Source organism: Acomys russatus, chromosome 13 (genome assembly GCF_903995435.1).
Source record: "Acomys russatus chromosome 13, mAcoRus1.1, whole genome shotgun sequence".
Lineage (NCBI taxonomy): Eukaryota > Metazoa > Chordata > Mammalia > Rodentia > Muridae > Acomys > Acomys russatus.
In genome coordinates this window covers 19,594,627-19,616,514 of record NC_067149.1, presented here as the reverse complement: position 1 = coordinate 19,616,514, position 21,888 = coordinate 19,594,627, and the positions used below count along the sequence as shown (strand labels likewise).

At 40.3% G+C, this 21,888-nt stretch overlaps 1 pseudogene; it reads right to left on the bottom strand.

The window, feature by feature from the left end:
• Nucleotides 1–19,355: 19,355 nt before the first annotated feature.
• Nucleotides 19,356–20,407, bottom strand: LOC127196984 (mitogen-activated protein kinase 13-like; annotated as a pseudogene).
• Nucleotides 20,408–21,888: the final 1,481 nt, after the last annotated feature.

Below are 21,888 nucleotides of genomic sequence, written 5' to 3'. Positions count from 1 at the left end.
CATCGTAGGTCACAAAGCAAGCCTCAATAGATACAAGAGGATTGAAATAATACCTTGTATCCTATCAGATCACCATGCTCTTAGGCTGCAATTCAACAACAACAGAAATAACAAAAAGCCTACATGTACGTGGAAACTAAACAACTCCCTGGGTCAGGGAAGAAATAAAGAAAGAAATCAAGGAGTTTCTGAAATTCAATGAAAATGAAGAAACAACATACCCAACTTTGTGGGATACATTGAAAGCAGTGCTAAGAGGAAAATTCATAGCACTAAGTGCCTTTAAAAAGAAATTGGAAACATCGCACATAAGCATCTTAACAACACAACTGGAAGCCCTAGAAAAAAAGAAGCAGAAACACCCAAGAGGAGTAGACGCCTGGACATAATCAAACTCAGGGCTGAAATTAACAAATTAGAAACTAAGAAAACAGTCCAAAGAATCAACAAAACCAAAAGCTGGTTCTTTGAGAAAATCAACAAGATAGACAGACCATTAGCCAAACTAACTAAAAAGCAGAGAGACAGTATTGAAATCAACAAAATCAGAAATGAAAAGGGAGACATAACAACAGACACTGAAGAAATTCAAAGAATCATAAGATCCTACTTTGAAGGCATATACGCCACAAAATTTGAAAATCTAAGGAAAATGGACGATTTTCTTGATCAAGTTCACTTGCCAAAGTTGAATGAAGAACAGATAAACAAGCTAAATAGTCCCATTTCCCCTACAGAAATAGAAGCAATCATCGATGGTCTCCCAACCAAAAAAAGCCCAGGGCCAGATGGTTTCAGTGCAGAATTCTACCAGACCTTCAAGGGCGAGCTAATACCGATACTCTTCAAGCTACTCCAAAAGATAGAAATGGATGGAAAATTACCAAATTCATTCTATGAGGCCATAGTCTCATTGATACCTAAACCTCACAAAGATTCAACAAAGAAATAGAATTTCAGACCAATTTCTCTTATGAACATAGATGCAAAAATACTAAATAAAATACTTGCAAAACGAATACAGGAACACATCAAAGATATCATTCACCATGACCAAGTAGGCTTCATTCCAGGCATGCAGGGATGGTTTAATATACAGAAATCTATCAATGTAATCCACCATATAACAAACTGAAAATAAAAAACCACATGATCATCTCCTTGGATGCAGAGAAAGCATTTGATAAAACTCAACACCCATTCATGTTTAAAGTTTTAGAGAGATCGGGGATACAAGGCACTTTCCTCAACATAATAAAGGCTATATACAGCAAGCCAATAGCCAAAATCAAAGTAAATGGTGAGATACTCAAGGAAATTCCTCTAAAATCGGGAACAAGGCAAGGCTGCCCACTCTCTCCATATCTCTTCAATATAGTACTCGAAGTTCTAGCCAGAGCAATAAGACAACAAAAGGAGATCAAGAGGATCCAAATGGGAAAGGAGGGAGTCAAATGATCCCTGTTTGCAGATGATATGATAGTGTACATAAGTGACCCTCAAAATTCCACCAGAGAACTCCTAAAGCTGATAAACACCTTCAGCAAATTGGCTGGATACAAAATTAACTCAAAAAAGTCTGTAGCCTTCCTATACACAAATGACAAGCTTGCAGAGGAAGAAATTAGGAAAACCACACCCTTCACCTTAGCCAGAAGCAATATAAAATATCTAGGAGTTATCCTAACTAAGCAAGTGAAGGACTTGTATGAAAAAAAATTTCAAAACTCTGAGGAAAGAGATTGAAGATGACCTGAGATGATGGCATGATCTTCCTTGCTCATGGATCGGGAGAATTAACATAGTAAAAATGGCCATCCTACCAAAAGCAATCTACAGATTCAATGCAATCCCTATCAAAATACCTACACAATTTTTTAAAGACATTGAAAGTTCAATTCTGAACTTCATATGGAAAAACAAAAAACCCAGAATAGCTAAAACAATCTTGTACAATAAAAGGTGCTCCAGAGGAATCTCCATACCTGATCTCAAACTGTACTATAAAGCAATAGTAATTAAAACAGCATGGTACTGGCACAGCAACAGGCTGGTTGATCAGTGGAATCGAATCGAAGACCCAGATATGAATCCACACACATATGGTCACTTGATTTTTGACAAAGAAGCCAAATCCATTCAATGGAAAAAGGATAGCATCTTCAACAAATGGTGCTGGTCTAACTGGAGGTCTATGTGTAAAAAAATGAAACTGGACCCATATTTGTCACCTTGCACAAAACTCAAATCCAAGTGGATTAAAGACCTCAACATAAAACCAGAGACACTATGCCACTTAGAGGAGAAAGTGGGAAAGAGCCTGGAACATATTGGCACAGGAGACAACTTCCTGACAGAACACCAACGGCCCAGGCCTTAATGTCAACCATTAATAAATGGGACCTCATGAGGCTGAGAAGCTTCTGTAAGGCAGGAGACACTGTCAAGAGAACAAAGCGACAGCCTACAGACTGGGAAAAAAATCTTCACCAACCCTACATCTGACAAAGGTCTAATATCCAAAATATATAAAGAACTCAAGAAATTAAACACCACCAAACCGAATAACCCAATTGAGAAATGGGGCTTGGAACTAAACAGAGAATTCTCAACAGAGGAGTATCAAATGGCTGAGAAACACTTAAAGAAATGCTCAACCTCCTTAGTCATCAGGGAAATGCAAAGCAAAACAACTCTGAGATTCCATCTTACACCCATCAGAATGGCTAAGATCAAAAGTTCAAGCGACACCACATGCTGGCGAGGATGTGGGGAGAGAGGAACACTCCTTCATTGATGGTGGGAATGCAAACTAGTACAGCCACTTTGGAAATCTATCTGGTGCTATCTCAGAAAAATGGGAATAGGGCTTCCTCAAGACCCAGCTATTCCACTCCTTGGAATATACCCAGAAGATGTTCCAGCACACAACAAGAAAATTTGCTCAACCATATTCATAGCAGCCTTATTCATAATAGCCAGAACATGGAAACAGCCTAAGTGTCCCTCAGTAGAAGAGTGGATAAAGAAACTGTGGTACATATACACTATGGAATACTACTCAGCTATTAAAAACAAGGAATTCCCGAAATTTGTGGATAAATGGATTGAGCTAGAAATGATCATAATGAGTGAGTTAACCCAGAAGCAGAAAGAATCAAATGGTATCTACTCACTTATATCTGTATACTAGCTCAAGGGGCATGTCCCATGAAAGCCTTCACTTACCAGGAAACTGGGACAGAGGGGAGAGCATCCTATTGGGACTCTAAATGAGAGACGCATGGGAGAACAGCAAAATAAAAGGATACAGAGGGTCCTAGAAATCTACAAGTAGAACAATATGATAGGCAGATTTGGGCCCAGGGGTCCCGCTCAAACTAAGGCACCAGCCAAGGACAATACAGGAGGTAAACTTTAAACCGCTTCCCAGATCTAGCCAATGGTCAGAATATTCTCCACAGTTGAGTGGAGAGTGTGATATGACTTTCTCACGTACTCTGGTGCCTCACATTTGACCACGTCCCCTGGAGGGAGGGGGAGACCTGGTGGCACTCAGAGGAAGGACAGCAGGTAGCCAAGAAGAGACTTGATACCCTATGAGAATATACAGGGGGAGATAATCCCCCTCAGGAACAGTCATAGGGGAGGGGAATAATGGGAAAATGCCGGGGGTGGAGGGAGGAATGGGAGGATACAAGGGATGGGATAAACATTGAGATGTAACAAGAATAAATTAATTTAAAAAAAAGAAAAAAATAAACTCTAAAAAAATCTTTTTAAAGTATTTTTTTCTGTGGAAATGATAAGGACAAAGGTGAATGACATTGTGAAGCTCTGTATCAATTGTACTCTCAGCAGGATGCTCTGCTCTTGGCTTGCTCGCTTGTTAGCTTGTTTTTAGACAGCCTTTCAAGTAGCCCTGACTGGGATTGGACTTCCTATGTAGTCAGGGATGGCCTTGAACTCATGACCTTCCTGTTTCTAACTCCTGAGTGATAATATTACAGGCCTGAACCAGTGTACCTGGGTAGTAGTTAATAATTCTAGGTAGTAGTTACATAGGTGGCAGTTACATAGATGGTACTTACATAGGTAGTAGTTACATAGGTAGTAATTAATAATTCTAAAATGGCACCTGAAGCTAAACAATAAACAGATGGTCTAGGTTGCACCTAAACTCTCTGAGCACATGTGCCTATTCACACCCCCTGCATGCAAGTGTTGCCAGCAGCATTCTTCACAGTCACTGTCAAGTGTGAGGAGTAGGGATGCTCCAGTACAGAAATGCAGAGGCAGATGGAGTCGACATTGAATACCTACAAAACAAAATGCATCTTAATGTGCACTAAGTGAAAGGAGACAGACTTCAAAGGTTGTGGGTTTAATTGTTTCATGTATTTAAGATTTTAGTGGGGGTACATTATCCAGTAGACAAAGGATGAGTGATGTGAGATCCAGGACAGAGATAGGTGGTAGATCAAAGTAGGAGCAGTCAAGAAATCTCAGAGTGATGGACTGTTCTATATTTGAGGGAGATATGGGAACAAGACTACATATTTGTTTAAAGATATATAATTTTATATTACAAAGGGTGATGCTCAAGATTATAGTCTTCAATAAAAGAAACGGACATAAGATTCTTTGATATTATGGGTTTTTTTTTAAGAATTATAAATGTATAGTTAATATAAACCGTGAGACTCTATACCAACATGGGTTCTCAGCAGTAAATGAGTTTATTACAGAGGTAGGAGTTAATGTTCTAAGGTTGACACTGTGGGTGAATAATAGATGGTGGATGACAAGAGGAACATGAGAACTCATTTTTGGAAAGAGGAAAAACAAAAAGCAATAAAGGAAGTTTAAAATCCCCATTGTATTATGTAGCAGGTGTTAGGTAATTTGTGGGTTCTTCTTTCTTCTACCCTTCTTCACCCCATTTCTTCTTCCCTTTCAACCCTAACACTAGATAAGAGAGAAAAAGGCATAGAGAGGTGTGGGAAGGAGTAAGCTTTGTCACAGGTGGGAGCAGTCTTGGCGGACTTTACCCTTGGGGCACCCCATGAATACCTTGTGACAGACTGAGTGGAGCCATCTTGGGTCTAGAATTTAGGAAGCAGACCTGGGAACCCCACCTGGACTATTGTTTTTCTAATGGACCCTCACCAGGAGAAGGAGCCGGTCCTTCCCACGTGACTGAAGGAGTTGGGGAAGAGAGAATAACAAAGTCGGGAGCGGGGAGAGCGTGCAGGAGCAGTGGACAAGCTGGATCAGCACGCCGGCCAGAGAGACACCTAAAGATCCGTCCCGTGGAACGGCTACCAGAAGGTTCACTCTTTCGTCCCTTTAACCTTTTTCCTTCTTTTATAAGCTAGTTGGGTTGCATAATAAAGTTTAATTGCTAAAAAACAGAGTCAACAGAGAGGAAAGGACAGAGATCCCTGAATAAAGTCAGGAAAAGAACAGCTTTATTGTTAGACTACTTCCTGCTGTTTAGAGGCATCTAGTTCCTTGAGGCATGTTTCATCTTCCCTGCAAGATATTAATTTCTTCTTATTGTTGCTTCCTTTTTGTGTAGAGTTGTTCAAGAAACTGCAAACAACAACCAACCAATATCCCACCAACTCTCTTAGGGACCTACCATTTATATACCCTCTGAAAAGTCCTCAGAATTCCAAATGTCACAGTATTGTAGAAACTACCTGCAGCTGGCAAAACCATGCCTATGGTAAAGCATGAGGCAAATCATAGTGAGCTGCTGCAAAGCAGTTCCATGCACACACTCCTGGGATTACAATGAGAACATATTCTTATAATATTACTGTTTTTAAAAGAATCCAAAATACCAAAATTGGCACTGCATGCCCCCTGTTTTAAGCCAACAATTATGCAGGGTGTAGTGAGAAATTATAAACAGAAGCATTTTCAATGAACTGAGTGCTTTTTTGGCAAGGTACCAAGGTTTTCAGGAGACGTCCCTTGCTCAGTTTTACTGTTTACAAGTTTTGATGGTGAATTCACAGCTTTTCATCTCCTGTGGAAATATAAGAAAATGTCCAATGTAAAACTTCCACTGGTTTCTATTATGATAGTAACACATCCTTATAGTATCTAGACTGATTTAATTACACAGTTTTCTTCCCTATATCTTGGTGACTCTTGGCTGCTCTTGGCTGAAAAGGCCTATATTTTTGCTGCAGGGCCTCTAGCCCATGTCTCCAAGGCCATTTTATGATAGTAAGACATTACCTTGTATATTACTCTTGGGCCTATAGTCACTGGTCCAATGGCAACCCTTGCCACATTGCCTGCACACCCTCTGGAAGACTGGGCCTTCTTTCTGGTTTATATTTCAAAAAGCCATTGCTCTTAGAGATGCCTTGTTCACAATTTTGTTGGAAATGATCAGGTTTCCCACAATTAAAGCACTGTGAATTTTTTATTTTAGAAATCTCTAGTTATAATTTGACCTGGGATATTAGGATCATACACATCTTAGAACCGACATCAGTTGTATCCTTTATCCACTCATCCATGTGGCTGCTTGCACATTTAAAAGTCTCATAGCTTTTCTACATTCAGTATTTACATTTTCATACATCAAGGTCTCTATCAACACCTGCCTTGTATCAGGGTCTCATATGATTGTGGAGGTATGATTGTGGATGTAAGAACTGTCAATAAAGTGCTGTTTAGCCAATGAGCTAGGTAGAAGGAGGGAGTTGAAGGTGGAACCTTGGGAAGAGCATGAGGAGGAGAGGCAGTTGGAGAGAGAGACAGTTGACTGGGGAAGAAGAAGAAGAGGAGAATGGCCAGATGAGTATCACAGTGGCAAATGCTTGCAGTATATGTATTATATATCAGTTTAGAGTAGTTTGTTTACCATAGTTTAGGAACAGATTTGTATTAGTATAGTTTCTGCCCAGCGTAGAGATGATAGCCTAAAAGTATGCTTCTGTCTCCCTGTATCAATTTACTTCTTGGGCCTAACTGATACATTTGCATTGTAACAAATTGGCGACCAGCATATGTAGTGTATCCACACCCTTGAAAAAGAATGCTTTATTATAGTTTGGTGGGGAAACAGCTCCCAAAGAGAAGTTATACTTGCTTATACTTTGTTGGTTTAAAGATGGAAGACACACTAACACAAAGGTTTGGGGCCTTGTTAAAGGCTTTTTTACATAATGTTATGCTACAAATAAGAGAAAGAGAAGTCATGCTATTGATTATGACTATGATTTTTATTTTACTTATTCTAGCTTTCTATAATTCTCAAAATAAAAGGCTTTAGAGAAGAAATTACAAATATTTATGGATTGGACTAAGGAAAATACTAGAGTTTGGGAAACAAAGCAAAATGAAAAACATAAAATTTGGAAACCTTAGAAGAGAAGTTAGAAAGGATTATAATTAAAAATAATAATACCGAGAGAGAAGGAAAGGCTTTAGAAAAGAAATGACAAAACTTTATACATTGGACTGAGGAAAATACTAGAGTATGGGAAACAAAGCAAAATGAAAAATATGAAATTTGGAAACAAAGCTTAAAAGAGAAGGTAGAAAGAATTATAACTAAGAGAGAAACTGAAGGAAAAATGTCAGAACATACAACACAATTTTGTAACAAGACTACAAGGAAGTCATTATTTGTTAAAAACAAAAACAAAAATGGTTTTCCCAGCCTGTATAAGAAAACCACTAGGAGATGTCAAAAATCTACAAGGTTATCAAGGTTTTGATTGGCAACCTATAGAGGCACAAGAATTAAAATGGTTAAGGAGGCAATAAGCAGTTATGGTGTACACTCACTGTATGTTAGACAGATACTTAATAATTGGGCCACATGGAATTGTGTAATTCCAAAAGATTGGAGAGATTTAATGACTTCCATAGTAGAGCCGGGTACCCAATTACAATGGCTGGCATGGTGGGAAGATGAGGCCTCATTTATGGAACAGTGTAATAGGACTAGAGGCACTGATATTCTCAAGGGTCAGTTACTAGGTGAAGACCCATATTATGAATTAATAGTACAGGGTGCCTTTGATGATAATGTCTTAGAACAATGTCAAACAATAGCTGTGAATGCTTGGGACAAGGTTGAACAACAAGGACAAATGGAATCATTTACAAAAATAACCCAAGGTTCAAGTGAAACCCTCACTGAATTTTTACAGAGACTAATTAAAGCTTTGACTAGAACCATAGCAGATCCAAATGCTAGAGAAATTCTACTTCCACCTTGAGTGTTTTAAAATGCAAATGCTGAATGTAAAAAAGCTATTAGGCCCTTGAGGGTAAGATCTGCACCTCTTCATGAATGGATTAAAATTACTTCAGACATAGAAGTAAATACCCATGACTCAGTTATAATTGGTCAAAAAAACTACAGGAGACATCAAAACACAAAATACTCACTACCGTGACTGTAAAAAATCAAATCATAATGAGCAAACCATTCCTAAAGATAAATTATCCAACAATGATAATAATTTAGAGAGAAGGTTTCTGTAAAATGTAGAAGATGTGGAAGAAATGGCCATGTGGCTCGTGACTGTAGGTCATCCACAGATACCCAAGGCAATTCCATGATTTCAGAAAACTCACTAAGAGGCTATGCTCAAGGCCCCACAAAAAACAACATGAGCCATTCATTTCCTGTTCACCAAAAAGGAATTATTCTAAAAGACAAGAAAATTCAAGGTCTGATAAAACAAATAAGGCTACTAAAGACATAGAACACCCATCTCATGGAGATAATAATGCCCCTAGAGACAAAATAAAAAATACTGGAGATACTAAAAAACAAATATTTTGGCAAACTACTAAAATTAGACCACAGAAAGTACAAATCAGGAGCGATCAATTAAGAATTCTTAATGATTTTCAAATTTTTCTGGGAGATATTAACAGGTTGTGGCGTACCATTGGTTTAACTACTCAAGAACTAAGTAATTTATTTCAAACCCTACAAGGTGATAAGAACTTGAACAGCCTAAGAAAGCTACCAGCTGAAGCTGAAAAGGAACTGGCTCTGGTAGAAAGGAAATTACAAGATTAATATATTGACCGCATTGATCCAAGAAGGCATGTATTTTAGTTATCTTGCCTTCTACTCATTTTCCCACAGGAATTCTTATGCAAAGGAAAGAGTGTATCTTAGAATGGATATTTTTACCACGCAAACAAAGTTAAAAATTAAAAACCTACATAGGAAAGGTTTCTGAATTAATTGTAAAAGGAAAAACGAGATTTGGCCAGTTAGCTGGAATAGATCCAGCTGAGATGGTGGTACCTTTTACTAATGCTGAGATTGCCTCATTATGGGCCAACAATAAATATTGGCAGAGGGCTTGTAGTGGTTTTTGGGGGGGAGGAGAAATTAACAACAAATACCCCAAAAGCAAGTGATTTCAATTCATAAAAAGAACTAATTGGATTCTTCCTTGTATAATGAAGAGGATTCCAAATTCTTGTGCTCCTACATTTTACACTGATGCCAATAAATCAAAAAGAGCAGGTTATAAATCAGAAAATATAAGTAAGGTAGTTGAGAATCCTTTTGAATCTGTGCAAAAATCAGAATTATATGCAATTCTGCTGGTATTACCAGAGTTTGAAGACTCTCTTAATATAGTTACTGACTCTCAGTATGCTGAAAGAGTTGTGTTGAGTATAGAAACAGCTGACCTAATTCAGGATGATTCCGAATTAACTTCACTATTTATTCCATTACAAGTGATCCGAAATAGAAACCACCCATTGCATATAACTCATATAAGATCTCACATGGGTTTACCAGAAACTCTAGCACAAGGTAATGATGAAATTGATCAACTATTGATTGGAAGTGTGTTAGAAGCTTCAGAGTTTAATTTTAAAAAAAACCACCATGTTAACAGCAAGGGTTTAAAAAAGGAGTTTTCTATCACTTGGCAACAAGGAAAGGAAATTGTGAAAAAAAAATGTCCTACTTGTTCTATATATAACCAAACTCCATTAGCTGTAGGAAGTAACCCTAGGGGTAATCAAAGAAATTAAATTTGGCAAATGGATGTATTTCATTTTATAGAGTTTGGAAAATTGAAGTATGTACATCATACTATAGACACGTATTTAGGATTTCAGTGGGCAACAGCTTTGAATTCTGAAAAGGCTGATTCTGTTATCACTCGTTTACTAGACGTCATGGTGATTATGGGTATACCTAAACAAATTAAAACTGGAAATGCTTCATCTTATATCTCTAATAAAATGAAACATTTTAAAATGTATTATAACATAAAACATGTTATGGGTATACCACATAATCCCACGGGACAAGCAGTCATTGAAAGATTCAACTGCTCATCAAACAAAAAGGCGTATCAAAGACCCCAAGGGATAGATTACATAATGCCTTATTGACTTTGAATCTCTTGAATGTTAATGAATAAAACATGACAGCTGCAGAGAGACATTGGATTTTAGAAAAATCTGCTGAATTAGATCAGCCTGTCTGTTTCAAGGACATCTTGACCTCAGAATGGAGAACAGGAAATGTGTTACGCTGGCGTAGAGGTTTTACATATGTTCATACAGGAAAGAAAAAATTGTGGGTTCCATCTAAAATGATAAAAATTAGATATGATAGAGGAAGACCCCCCCTGAAAATCATACACACAACCTTAATCCTAACACCATGAAGACAAAGACAGACAGGTCTCTGTAACTTCTAGACCAGGCTGGTCTCCACAGTGTGTGACCCCCTCACTGATAAGTTACTTGCAAAAACAGCCTATGATTTAAACCAACAAATTTTTCATAAACAGACATGCAAACTGCATGCCTCCCATGTAAAAAAGCCTTTGTGGAGTTAAAGTGTCACTGCTCTGGCAGCCGGCTTATCCCTCTAAACCTGAACTACTTTCATGGGGGACAAGCAGTGGTCACACCTGATGCAAAAAGACACCGAGGACTTACAGGTGACAAGTACACATCAGCCCAGTTAGATCCTAAAAACTCAAAGGCTAAAATTTATATCCTTAAAAGGTTAACTTTAATGCCTTCTCTTTTGCTCAAGGCAACTGACTTGTCTCTAAAACGGGATACATTTTCTTGGGAGACAGGTAGCGGCCTAACCTATCCATCTGGTGCCATAGAGCCTAGAGAAGGACATTTAGTTTAAAAGGTGGAAGGGTCCATCCCCTATGGAGAGAAGGGATGAGACAAAAACATCTTCAAATTGTAAAAACCCAGGTACAAGATGCCCAGGCTATGCATAAACTCTGAAATGAGAGTTTATATAAATTTTAAAGGTGAAGGCATCCATCCTTGATGAAAAGAAGGGATGAGAAAAAAACACCTTAAAAATGTAAAAACCCAGGTACAAGATGCCTAGGGTATGCATAAGTTTAGTTAAGGCTTAATGTCTCTTCTTTTGCTCAGGGCAACCGTCTTGTCTCTAAAATGGCATGTATTTTCTCGGGAGAGAGGTAGTGGCCTAGCCTACCCATCAGGTGCCACAGAGCCTAGAGAAGGACATTAAGAACTATACAATTTTGTTTTGATTTCAATTAAATGATGATTGTATGTTCTTTGGTAATGGTAATATTATACTTCTTTTTTGAAAGAGATCAAAATAAAACAGACCTGGATGAAAAGGAGACTACTAACTTAAGTCAGGCAATACATACATGAATTCAAATTACAGTACTAGCCTCGATTGTTCTGTGAATCCTGCACACCTCATGCATTCATAGTTTTTTTTAATTTCTTAATGCTTGTGAGAAATTATATAATTTCAGAACAAAAGTACCAGTCACTAATGCTGGATCAGACCTGACAGGATGCATCCTCCAGCACGCTGATATGCTGACATCCTGTGTTCTTCGTGTTCCATCCACAAGTGCTTCAGTTGCTGTTCATCATCAGGACAGAACATCTCCCAGGACAGCTTTGGAGAAAATTCCTGACTCCAATTGATCCAGCTTTTCAGACTGTCCCACACAGGACTTTTGTTAAGCCTGAATTTCTCAACATTTAGAGACTGGACCAGAAATGCTATCTCTAGCTTGTTTAACCATTTTCCCAGTTTTATTTGCACCCCTGTATAGGTTTAATCCATCCCAAATCAGCCTTAAGAAGCTTTAAAAAGAGAATGCCATCCCATTTCCCTTAAAGGGGGGTTGGATAAGGTTTTGGGCTATGGATGTTTATCTTCGTTGGGAAATGATTGTGTTGTTATTGGTTTTGTTCAGAGAGAGAACAAAGTTGGACTCAGTGATTTGTCTCTGAGAATATATAATATATAGAAATGATAGGACAAAAGGTAGATTATTGAATCTGCTCTTCAACTTAAGGCCTTAATTGTTACTCACAAGGCTATTTTTAATTCATTGGTATAGAATATTGGATATTGATGTAAATTAAGTTTATTTTTAATTTGTTGTACTATTGAATTTTATCATAAGACTATACATCCTAAGTTTAATAGATAGATAAGGTAAAATATTTAGATAAAGCCTTCAAAAAACCTCAGAGAACTACAGAATATGGCATTTAAAGAAATTTTATTTGTTTTGAGGATTCTTCGAAAATGAGACAGATTGACTCCTGGAAACACCCAGCCTGCCTCAAAGAAGGTAATGAGCATCCAGGAACCTTCTTATGGAGATGGCATCAGGTGTAGCAAACCAGCCTCTGGGCAAAAATGTCCTTGTTTTCTGCCATAGACAGAATTCTGTCTGAAATGGGCAAGCTTGGATGTTGGTAGAGTTGACAGCCAAACTCTGCCAAGACAGGGTAGGCAAGTCCTCAATAGTCCCTGCTTCACAAATATGTCTGTCGGATATATTGGGCCAGAAGGCTGAAGATGATGCTTCAACATGTTGGAAAGTTTTGGGTGACTGTTCAGGCAGCCAGGTGTTTTTGTAATTTTTTATTTTGGAAGCTGCTAATCTGCACTTCCTATTTACTCAGCTAATTTATTTTATTCCTTCTCAAGTCTTTGATGGGGTTAAAGACATCAAAACATTATGAGTACAACATAAATATAACAATTGTTTTGTGATTCTTGTGTATGTACATTGTATAGATGTAATGATATAAATGTATAGGTAAAAGTTTTTTTTAATTAGACTAAAAAGGGGGATTGTGGAGGTATTGTGAATGGATGTAAGACCTGTCAATAAAGCACTATTTAGCCAATGAGCTGGGCAGAAGGAGAGAGTGGAAGGTGGATCCTGAGGAGGAGAAAGAGGAGGAGAGGCAGTTGGAGAGAATGGCCAGACAAGCATCACAGTGGCAAATGCTTGGGGTATATGTATTATATACCAGTTTAGAGTAGTTTGTTTACCATGGTTTAGGAATAGATTTGTATTAGTATAGTTTCTGCCCAGCATAGAGCTGACAGCCTAAAAGTATACTTCTGTCTCCCTGTGTCAAGTATTTACTTCTTAGGCCTAACTGATACATTTGTATTGTAACAAATGACTTTGCTCATAGCTGAGACTAATTTTTTTTAAATCAGTGAAGGTTTCTCCAGAGCCTTGTATAATCTTTGTAAACTAGGTGGACTTTTCCTCAGGATCCTCAACTTTGTTACAAGCTCTTAAAGCTGCTAAGTGACATTGTTCTATGGTATTATCATCAGATTTAATCTGTTCTTGTATATTAGATTGCAACCCTTCACTCAGCAACTGATTTTTTACCATATTCATTCCCCTTACTCTATCTCTTTCTTCAATATTTGTTCCTTCCCTTCACTATGTTAACCATTGCAACTGCAGACCAGCCTCTAGAACAGCTATCACCAATCCTTTTTAGTCCTGGGGAATAGTTCTATTTTGAGTGGACAGATATTTAGAATTTATTTTGCATATGGCAAGTGCCTCCCATGTGGAATCATGGCCTTTTAAAAATTCCTTAGATCTATCATTTCTATGGGACACCACCCTATCTTGTCATAACCTTGTTCTCCACCATTAGTAGGCATGTGCTATAAGACTGCTAGAAAATCTGATGGTGGTGATCTTGTAACCCTGGAACACATCCTGTCTACTCTGGCATTGGTTCAAGATTAACTCTTTCTCTCAGAACAGGCTGGTTCATCAGACTTCTCTCCCACCTTTTCAGCTTTTCTCTGACCCAATTGCCCTCCAGTGCAGTTTCTTTTTAAATCCAATTTGCTTATTCACTTTACATGCCAATCATAGCCCCCTCTGTCCTGTCTTCCAGGTCCTACCTTCCCTCTCTCATCCCCCTATTTCCCTCACCTACTCCTCAGAAAAAGGGAATCACCCAACCAACCCACCCTATATATCAGTTTGCATCAGGACTGATGCATCCTATTCCTCTGTGCCCTGGCAAGGCAGCCCTACCAAGGGGAAGTAATCAAAAAGCAGGCAACAGAGTCCATATCAGAGACATTCTTGCTCCTTCTACTAGGGAACCTACAGGAAGCACAAGTTGCCCATCAGCTGCATCTGTGAAGGTGGCCTAGATCCTGTCCATGAATGGTCCTTGGTTGGTGCCTCAATCTCTGCAAACCCCTCTGGTGCAGTGTCTTTCCCTCTTTCCTCCTGGGAGACACTATCACTCTCTTGTTTAGTCACCAAGATTGAATCTTTTTGTTTTACCTTTTCTAGTGTTCTACACTTTACAAGTGCTTCCATTTCTACCTGCAATTGTTCCAGCTGCTCACAAATTATCCCAACCTTCTTTTGAAACAGAATATAGAAATAAGAAAAAGAAAAAGAGCACAGCAAGGAATATCCCAGTGGAAGCAGACTCAATGATTTCTTTTGTTGTTATCTTGAAACAAACCATCCACTCCTTCATCCCCTGATGTTTCATCTACAGCATTTGAAATCAAATTTCCCATTCTGTGTAGCCCCATCTTGGGTGCCACTTGTAGCTCAGCTTTTGCTACTTTGTGTGTTCTTTTCTCTCCAGCCCTTTTCTCTCCCTTTAAACCTCCTAATACCAGGTAAAAGAGAAAAAAGGGATTGATAGAAAAAGAAAACTATCCATGAATAAAGCCAGCGGTCAGAAAGGAGGGATGTTATCATTAGACTACTTAACCCTTATTAGGAACATGGAGTTCTTTGGGGCAAGTTTGACCTTCCCTGTCAGGATATCTAATTTCTTCTTGTTATTGTTTCTTCTTTACATACAACTACTTAACTGCAACCAACAACAGCCAACAGCCACCCAACAACCCACCCTGCCTCCCAGAACCCTAGCATTTATATTCTCTCTGAAAACTCCCCAGAATTCCAAACATCACAAAATTGGAGAAACTAGCTCTATGTGGCAAAACCATGTCTCTGCTAGAGCATGAGGCAAATCGTAGTCAGTTGCTGTTAAGCAGACTCATATCTCCACACCTGGGATTATAATGAAAACATGGTATTATAATATTTCTACATTTTTAAAAGAAAGCAAAGTTCCAAAATTCTCACTACAGTATTACACTATAACCTGAGATAGAAATATTCAGGCACATTAGCTTAATAAAGATCTAGATGAATAAATAGGAAAATCCTCTATCTATGGCCAGTACCAGACCTAGGTCAGGAGCAGTATACTTCTAAATATTATCCAGGTCCATTTGTTGAGATGTGCTAGAGAAATAGTGGCTAATCATATGCAGATCTCAATTCCTAAATACCAAGACCATAGTTATTGCCTGCAAACTGGACTATAGAGAAATCTCAGTGCTCCTTTTTCCCTACAGAAAAGCTGATGTAATGTATGGTGAAGTAGTTCATGATCAAAATGTCAGCAGTTAAAAGTCTGAGACAGGACTGCTTACAGGTTCAAGATCAAGCTGGGCTACATAGTGATTTCAGGACAGCCTGTACTACAACTTTAGACTGTGCAGAAACCAGTCTCTCAATCTAATTTTCCACACTTCCTAGAGTTTGCTGATCAGATAATCTAGACTAATTGGTGAGTTTCAAGCCAATGAGAGCATTGCTCTAAGGAAGTGAACAGTTTTCTGGATTCCATATGTATGTGCACATGGGGAGAGAGAGAGAGAGAGAGAGAGAGAGAGAGAGAGAGAGAGAGAGAGAGAAACACAGACAGAGACAGAGAGAGAGACAGAGAGAGAGACAGAGAGACAAAGACAGATACACAGGGGTGTGGGAGAATATCTAGTATCCAAGAAATAAGTCTACTGGCAAAAACATGGGGGGGAAAGAGAAGCTCAGTGGTTGGGAGATGTTGTTTCCTTCCATAGGATCCTTTCCCACCCCACAGGAAGTGCCTCAGAACTACCATTAACTTGAGCTACAGAGGATCCTGTTGGATATTCATGCCAACTCCAGTGCAGAGAAAGACTTCCCAGCCAGACTCCCTTTGTTAACTTTATAAACTTTGTAGACTTTGCAGGAAAGTGTCCAGACCCTTGCTGAAGGAGCTCCAGCAGCCAGGCCAGGCTGCTTAAAGTTTAGCTTGTGGGCTCCCCTACATCTTTTCTTGGGTGCCTCTTTTTCAATTCTTCAGCTATGGGCCTCTCTACACTTCTGGGCAGCCACACCTCAGGAATGCAGAGCAGCTGAAGCCAAATTTCCACACCCCAGGGACCTGAGATCAGCTGCCTGGAGAAACTGAAAAACAGAAGCCACAAAGAAGGCATCAGAACCTGAAGCCTCAGCAGAGGCTGCTGTTGACAAGGAACTCAGGGGGTGCCAGGTGTGTCCTACTAAAGCTAGTCTCCTTCTTTAGTATCTCCTCTTGTTTGCTTCTTCTCTTTTTTGTCTCTTTTCTTCTTTGTTTCTTCCAATGACAAAGTCACACCAGGCAGTAATGATCTTTGTTGTTGTTTTGTTTTGTTTTTCAAGACAGGGTTTCTCTGTCTAGCCTTGGCTGTCCTGGACTCTCTTTGTAGACCAGGCTGGCTTCAACCTCACAGTGATCCACCTGCCTTAGCCTCCTGAGTGCTGGGATTAAAGGCGTGCACCACTACTGCCTGGCTAGGCAGTAACTATCTCTTTTTTTGTACATATAAATTTATATTATTACACATAGATACAATAGATTGCCTATGGCAAGAAGAACCATGACATAATCAGGAATTATATAAATGTTACATTCTTAGTGTTTTGGCTATTTGTTTTGACAGCCTTGAAGAAGACATCTTTCCTATCTTGATGCATCTAGGTTTCTGAGAGGAGGAGCCAAAGACGCTCAGTGTCTGATCTGTAGGGAAGAGACCACAGATGCTACCAGGAGCTATGGATCACTGGAACTGGGGATAACTGCATGAGACAGATCCACACAGTGCGGACCACAGGTGAGTCAGACCTCCATTCAGTGCCCCAAAAAGGACGGTAGACCAGTCCCCAGTGCCTGGCCAGGACCCTGCCTACAAACTGCAAGCTGTGTGCGGCTACCTTGCTCAGCAGCGTGAACTCAGTATTTGGGGCTGAAATTGAGGCAGGGGAGCAGAAGACCTCTCAAACTAAGGAAATCTCAGGGAAATGAATGGATTGATTCTCAGATGCCCCCCCCCCACTCTCCTATGCCAGGCCACAGAAATCCCAGGTGCCACACAGGAGCCCAGATAGCTGTGGGCGCTTTCTCCAGCCACGATGAGGTCTGAGAAGGAGTAGCTACCAACGCCAATCCAGTCCTCAGTGCCTGGTCAGGACCCCACCTGTGAGCTGAAAGCTGTGTGCAGAGGGCCTTGCTCGGCAGTGTGAACTCACTATTTGCAAGTGAAATTGCATCAGGAGAAGCAGCAGACCTCCCAGCCTAAGGAAATCTTGGGGAAATGAATGGATTGATTCTCAGACATCCCCTACTCTGACCATGCCAGTCCACAAAAAGCCCTGGTACCACACAGAGCCCAGACAGCTGTGGGCATGTCACCCAGCCACAGCAGTAGCCTCTGAAACCAGAGACACACAGCCACAGCTGCATGTTCAAAGAACAGAGACACTGCAGGTATTCAAGGATCACAGCAGCAGTCTGAGCAGGGCTGGACAGAAGCCAAATGGCTGGCCCCAGAGGACTATTCTAGCACAACTGGTCACAACAACCCAGCCTATCCGGGCTCCCCAGCCTAGCAGGGATTCTCACACTCTTGGGAAAGGCTGGGAAGGTCAGAGGAGATAGATCAAAAATCTAGACAACCAACAACAATCAGAAGGCACTAGCTGCTCTCTCCCTGGCAGGCAGAACCTAGACCCCACTACCTGGTTGGAGCAGGCAGAAACCTAAATAATTTCTAGAAGCCAGCAGGGGTTCAGGCATGCTAGCGTGATCTGAGCCTAGGATTCAAAGCCCCTGGGCCAGAGGGCAGGGTATTCAAACCCCAGCCAAAGATAGGAAAACTGGCTCTACATACACCACCTCAAACCGATACTGGAAGCTGCAGAGCATCAGCAACTACCCCAGCTAACCCAGTGGGGAGGCCAGGGTATAGAGCAAAGTCTTCAGGAGACAAAACCAGGACACTTACCTGTCCCAGGCAAGAGTTCCCTGATCACCAAAGGCAAAGGCCCATGACCTATAATCACTCACCAACAAACTGCTCTCAATGACCAGTGAAGCACTCCAGAAACTACCTCCCAACATCAGACACAGCAAGATGACTAAAGGCCAGCATAGAGTTACTAGAAAGGAGGGGACTCAAATGAGAGATTGTCTCCATAAGATCTGGCTGTAAGGCATTTAGTATTAGTGATTATGATTAGTGATAGTGAGGGAGAGCCCAGCCCATTATGGGTGGTGCCACCCCTGGGCTGTTGTTTTAGGTTCTATACAAAATCAGGATAAGCAAGCCATGTGGGAGAAAGCCAGTGAGCAGTACCCTCCATGGCCTCTGAATCAGTGTCTGCCTCCAGGTTCCTGCTTTGAGTTCCTGTTCTGACTTTCTTGTATCATGAATGGTACATGGAAGTAAAAACTAAATAAACCCTCTCCTCTCCAACTTGCTTTTCATCATCATGTTTTGCCACAGCAACGGTAACCCAAACTAAGACACTTCCCCACTTTTTAATTTCTAATTTTGTTATCTGGATCTTCTTTTCTTTTGAGTAGGTTAGGTATGGTTTTTGTCAAACTTGCTTATTTTGCTCTGGCTTTCTTTCTCTTTTTTTCCACCCACACTTTTGTTTTAATACAGCCTGTTGTGATCACAGCTCCCCCTATGCCCAAACAGCAGGTTGGAATTCTGTTCCCTCAAGGACTCATCACTAAGCCATTGTAGGATACTTCTCTCTGCTCAGAAGGCTACAATCCTGTAAGCCCTGAGACATAAGTAGTGACAAAAATATCGGTCCTGAGGCAGAGTGTGGTCCTGTCTCCTGGGCTCAGCTGTGGGTGGGACTGGACAGTCACTGCAACTTCATGCTGCTTCAACACTGAGAGTCCTTCTGGGATACAGGACAGAAGTTCAAAATCTCTTTGTAGATGTGTTGCTTCCATTCATCCACAGGGAGTTTCTCGTGTTCTATGGCATCATCAAATGGCTGTTGGGCATCAGTCTCCTCCTCAGGGTCCCAGAAGGGTTCAAAGAAGGGGTGAGCGAGTGCCTGAGCAGCAGTCAGATGCTTTTCCACTTCCAGCTCCAGCATCTTGTCCAGCAGGTCTGCATCTGGAAGGCCAGCATGTGGGAAGATATAGGTGAAATCCTTCTTGGGGCTCTGTGGCAGGGACTGAATATAGGATTTGGCTGCCTTGTCTTTCAGCTTCTGCACAAACTTAGCACCTGACACCTTGGTCACTTTCAGGATCTAGGTCAGTTGGCCCAGCTAGCTCTTCCTTTTGAATACTGTCTTTCTGGTCAGCATTTCTGCCATGATACAGTCAACAGACCAGATGTCCAGTGTCTGGTTGTAATATATCCAGCTGAGAGTTACCTCCTGGGCCCAGTACCAGTGGCTCATCACATAGCCAGTCATCTCTGGATCTGCCTGCTGTGCTAGCCCAAAGTATAAGATCTTCATCAGCTCACAGTCTTCATTAATTGCCAGGTTGCCTGGCTTCACGTCCCTGTGAATGACACCAGCTGAGTGGATTTACTTTGGACCTTTGAGCATCTGGTATACCAAGTATTGGACCTTATCCTCACTGAATTCCACACCCAAGCTCTTCTGCAGGTCTGTCTGCATGAAGGGCATCACTAGGTAGAAATCATGCAAGTTTTGAAGGGAAGAGGCAGGGGTGAAGACACCCAGGAGCCTGATGACATTCTCATGGTGCATGTGCTTTAGCAGTAGGATCTCATGGTAAGCATGCCTGGCAAAGATCTCGGGCTGAAAGGGCTCAGCTTTCTGATGGCCACCTTCTCCTCTGTCTGCTTGTCAATGACTGCGCACACTGAGGAGTTGCTGCTGATGTGCATGGGCACCAGGTAGGTCTTGGGTAGCTCCCAGGCTGTCTTGTTGAAGCCCTGGGTGAGGCTCATCCCACACCCTGTGGTTGCAGCCCTTCACTGTGGTGGATGCCTTGGCTGCCCATGGGATTTTGACCCAGGGGTTCCCGAAACTAGCTTTCTTTTAAATGTGTATAGGTGGTTGGCCAGCATAGAAACATAAAGAACAAAAGCCAAAACCATATGGCATCTCCAGATCCCAGGTATCCCAAAGAGAGCAACACAGACAATTGAAGCACAAATGAAATAAAAGAAAATGACCTCAAATCCTTAGTAATGAAGATGATAATGAAGGAAACTAGTAAAACCCATAAACAAATGCAGGAAGATGCAGCCAAACAGGTAGAAGACATAAAAGAGGCCTATATAGAGGTACTGGAAGGAATTCAAGAAAATACAGATGAAGTAAATAAATAAATAAATAAATAAATAAAACAGTTCAAGATCTGAAGATGAAATGGAAACAATGATAGACAGACAGAAGAAAAATGGGGAAGAGAAAGCAATTTACAGATTCAATGCAATCCCTATCAAAATAACTACACAATTTTTTAAAGACACTGAAAGATCAATTCTCATCTTTATATAGAAAAACAAAATACCAGAATAGCTAAAACAATCCTATACAATAAAAGACTATCTGGAGGAATCTTCATACCTGATATCAAGCTGTACTATAGAGAAACAGTAATTAAAACAGCATGGTACTGGCACAGCAACAGGCTGGTGGATCAATGGAATCAAATCAAAGTCCCAGAAATGAATCCACAGATGTATGGTCACTTGATTTTTGACAAAGAATCCAAATCTATTCAATGAAAAAAGGATAGCATCTTTAACAAATGGTGCTGGTCTAACCAGATGTCTACATGTAGAAAAATGCAATTAGACCCATATTTATCACCATGCACAAAACTCAAGTCCAGGTGAATTAAAGACCTCAACATAAAACCAGAGACACTAAATCAATTAGAAGAAAAAGTGAGAAAGAGCAAGGAACATATTGGCACAGGAGACAAATTCATGAACAGAACACCAGCAGCCCAGACCTTAAGTTCAACAATTAATAAATGGGTCCTCATAAGGCTCAGAAGCTTCTGTAAGGCAGAAGACACTGTCAACAGAACAAAGCAGCAGCCTACAGACTGGCAAAAGATCTTCACCAAGCCTACATCTGACCACGTCTAATATCCAAAATATATAAAGAACTCAAGAAATTAAACATGACCAAACCAAATAACCCAATTAAGAAATGGGGCTCAGAACTAAATAGAGAATTCTCAACAGAGGATTATCAAATGGCTGAGAAACAAAGAAATGATAAATGTTTTTAGTCATCAGAGAAATGCAAATCAAAACATCTCTGAGATTCCATATTACATCCATCAGAATGGCTATGATCAAAAATTCAAGTGACACCACATGCTGTTGAGGATGTGGAGAAAGGGGAACACTCTTTCATTGCTGGGGAGAATGCAAACTTGTACAACCACTTTGGAAATCAATCTGGTGCT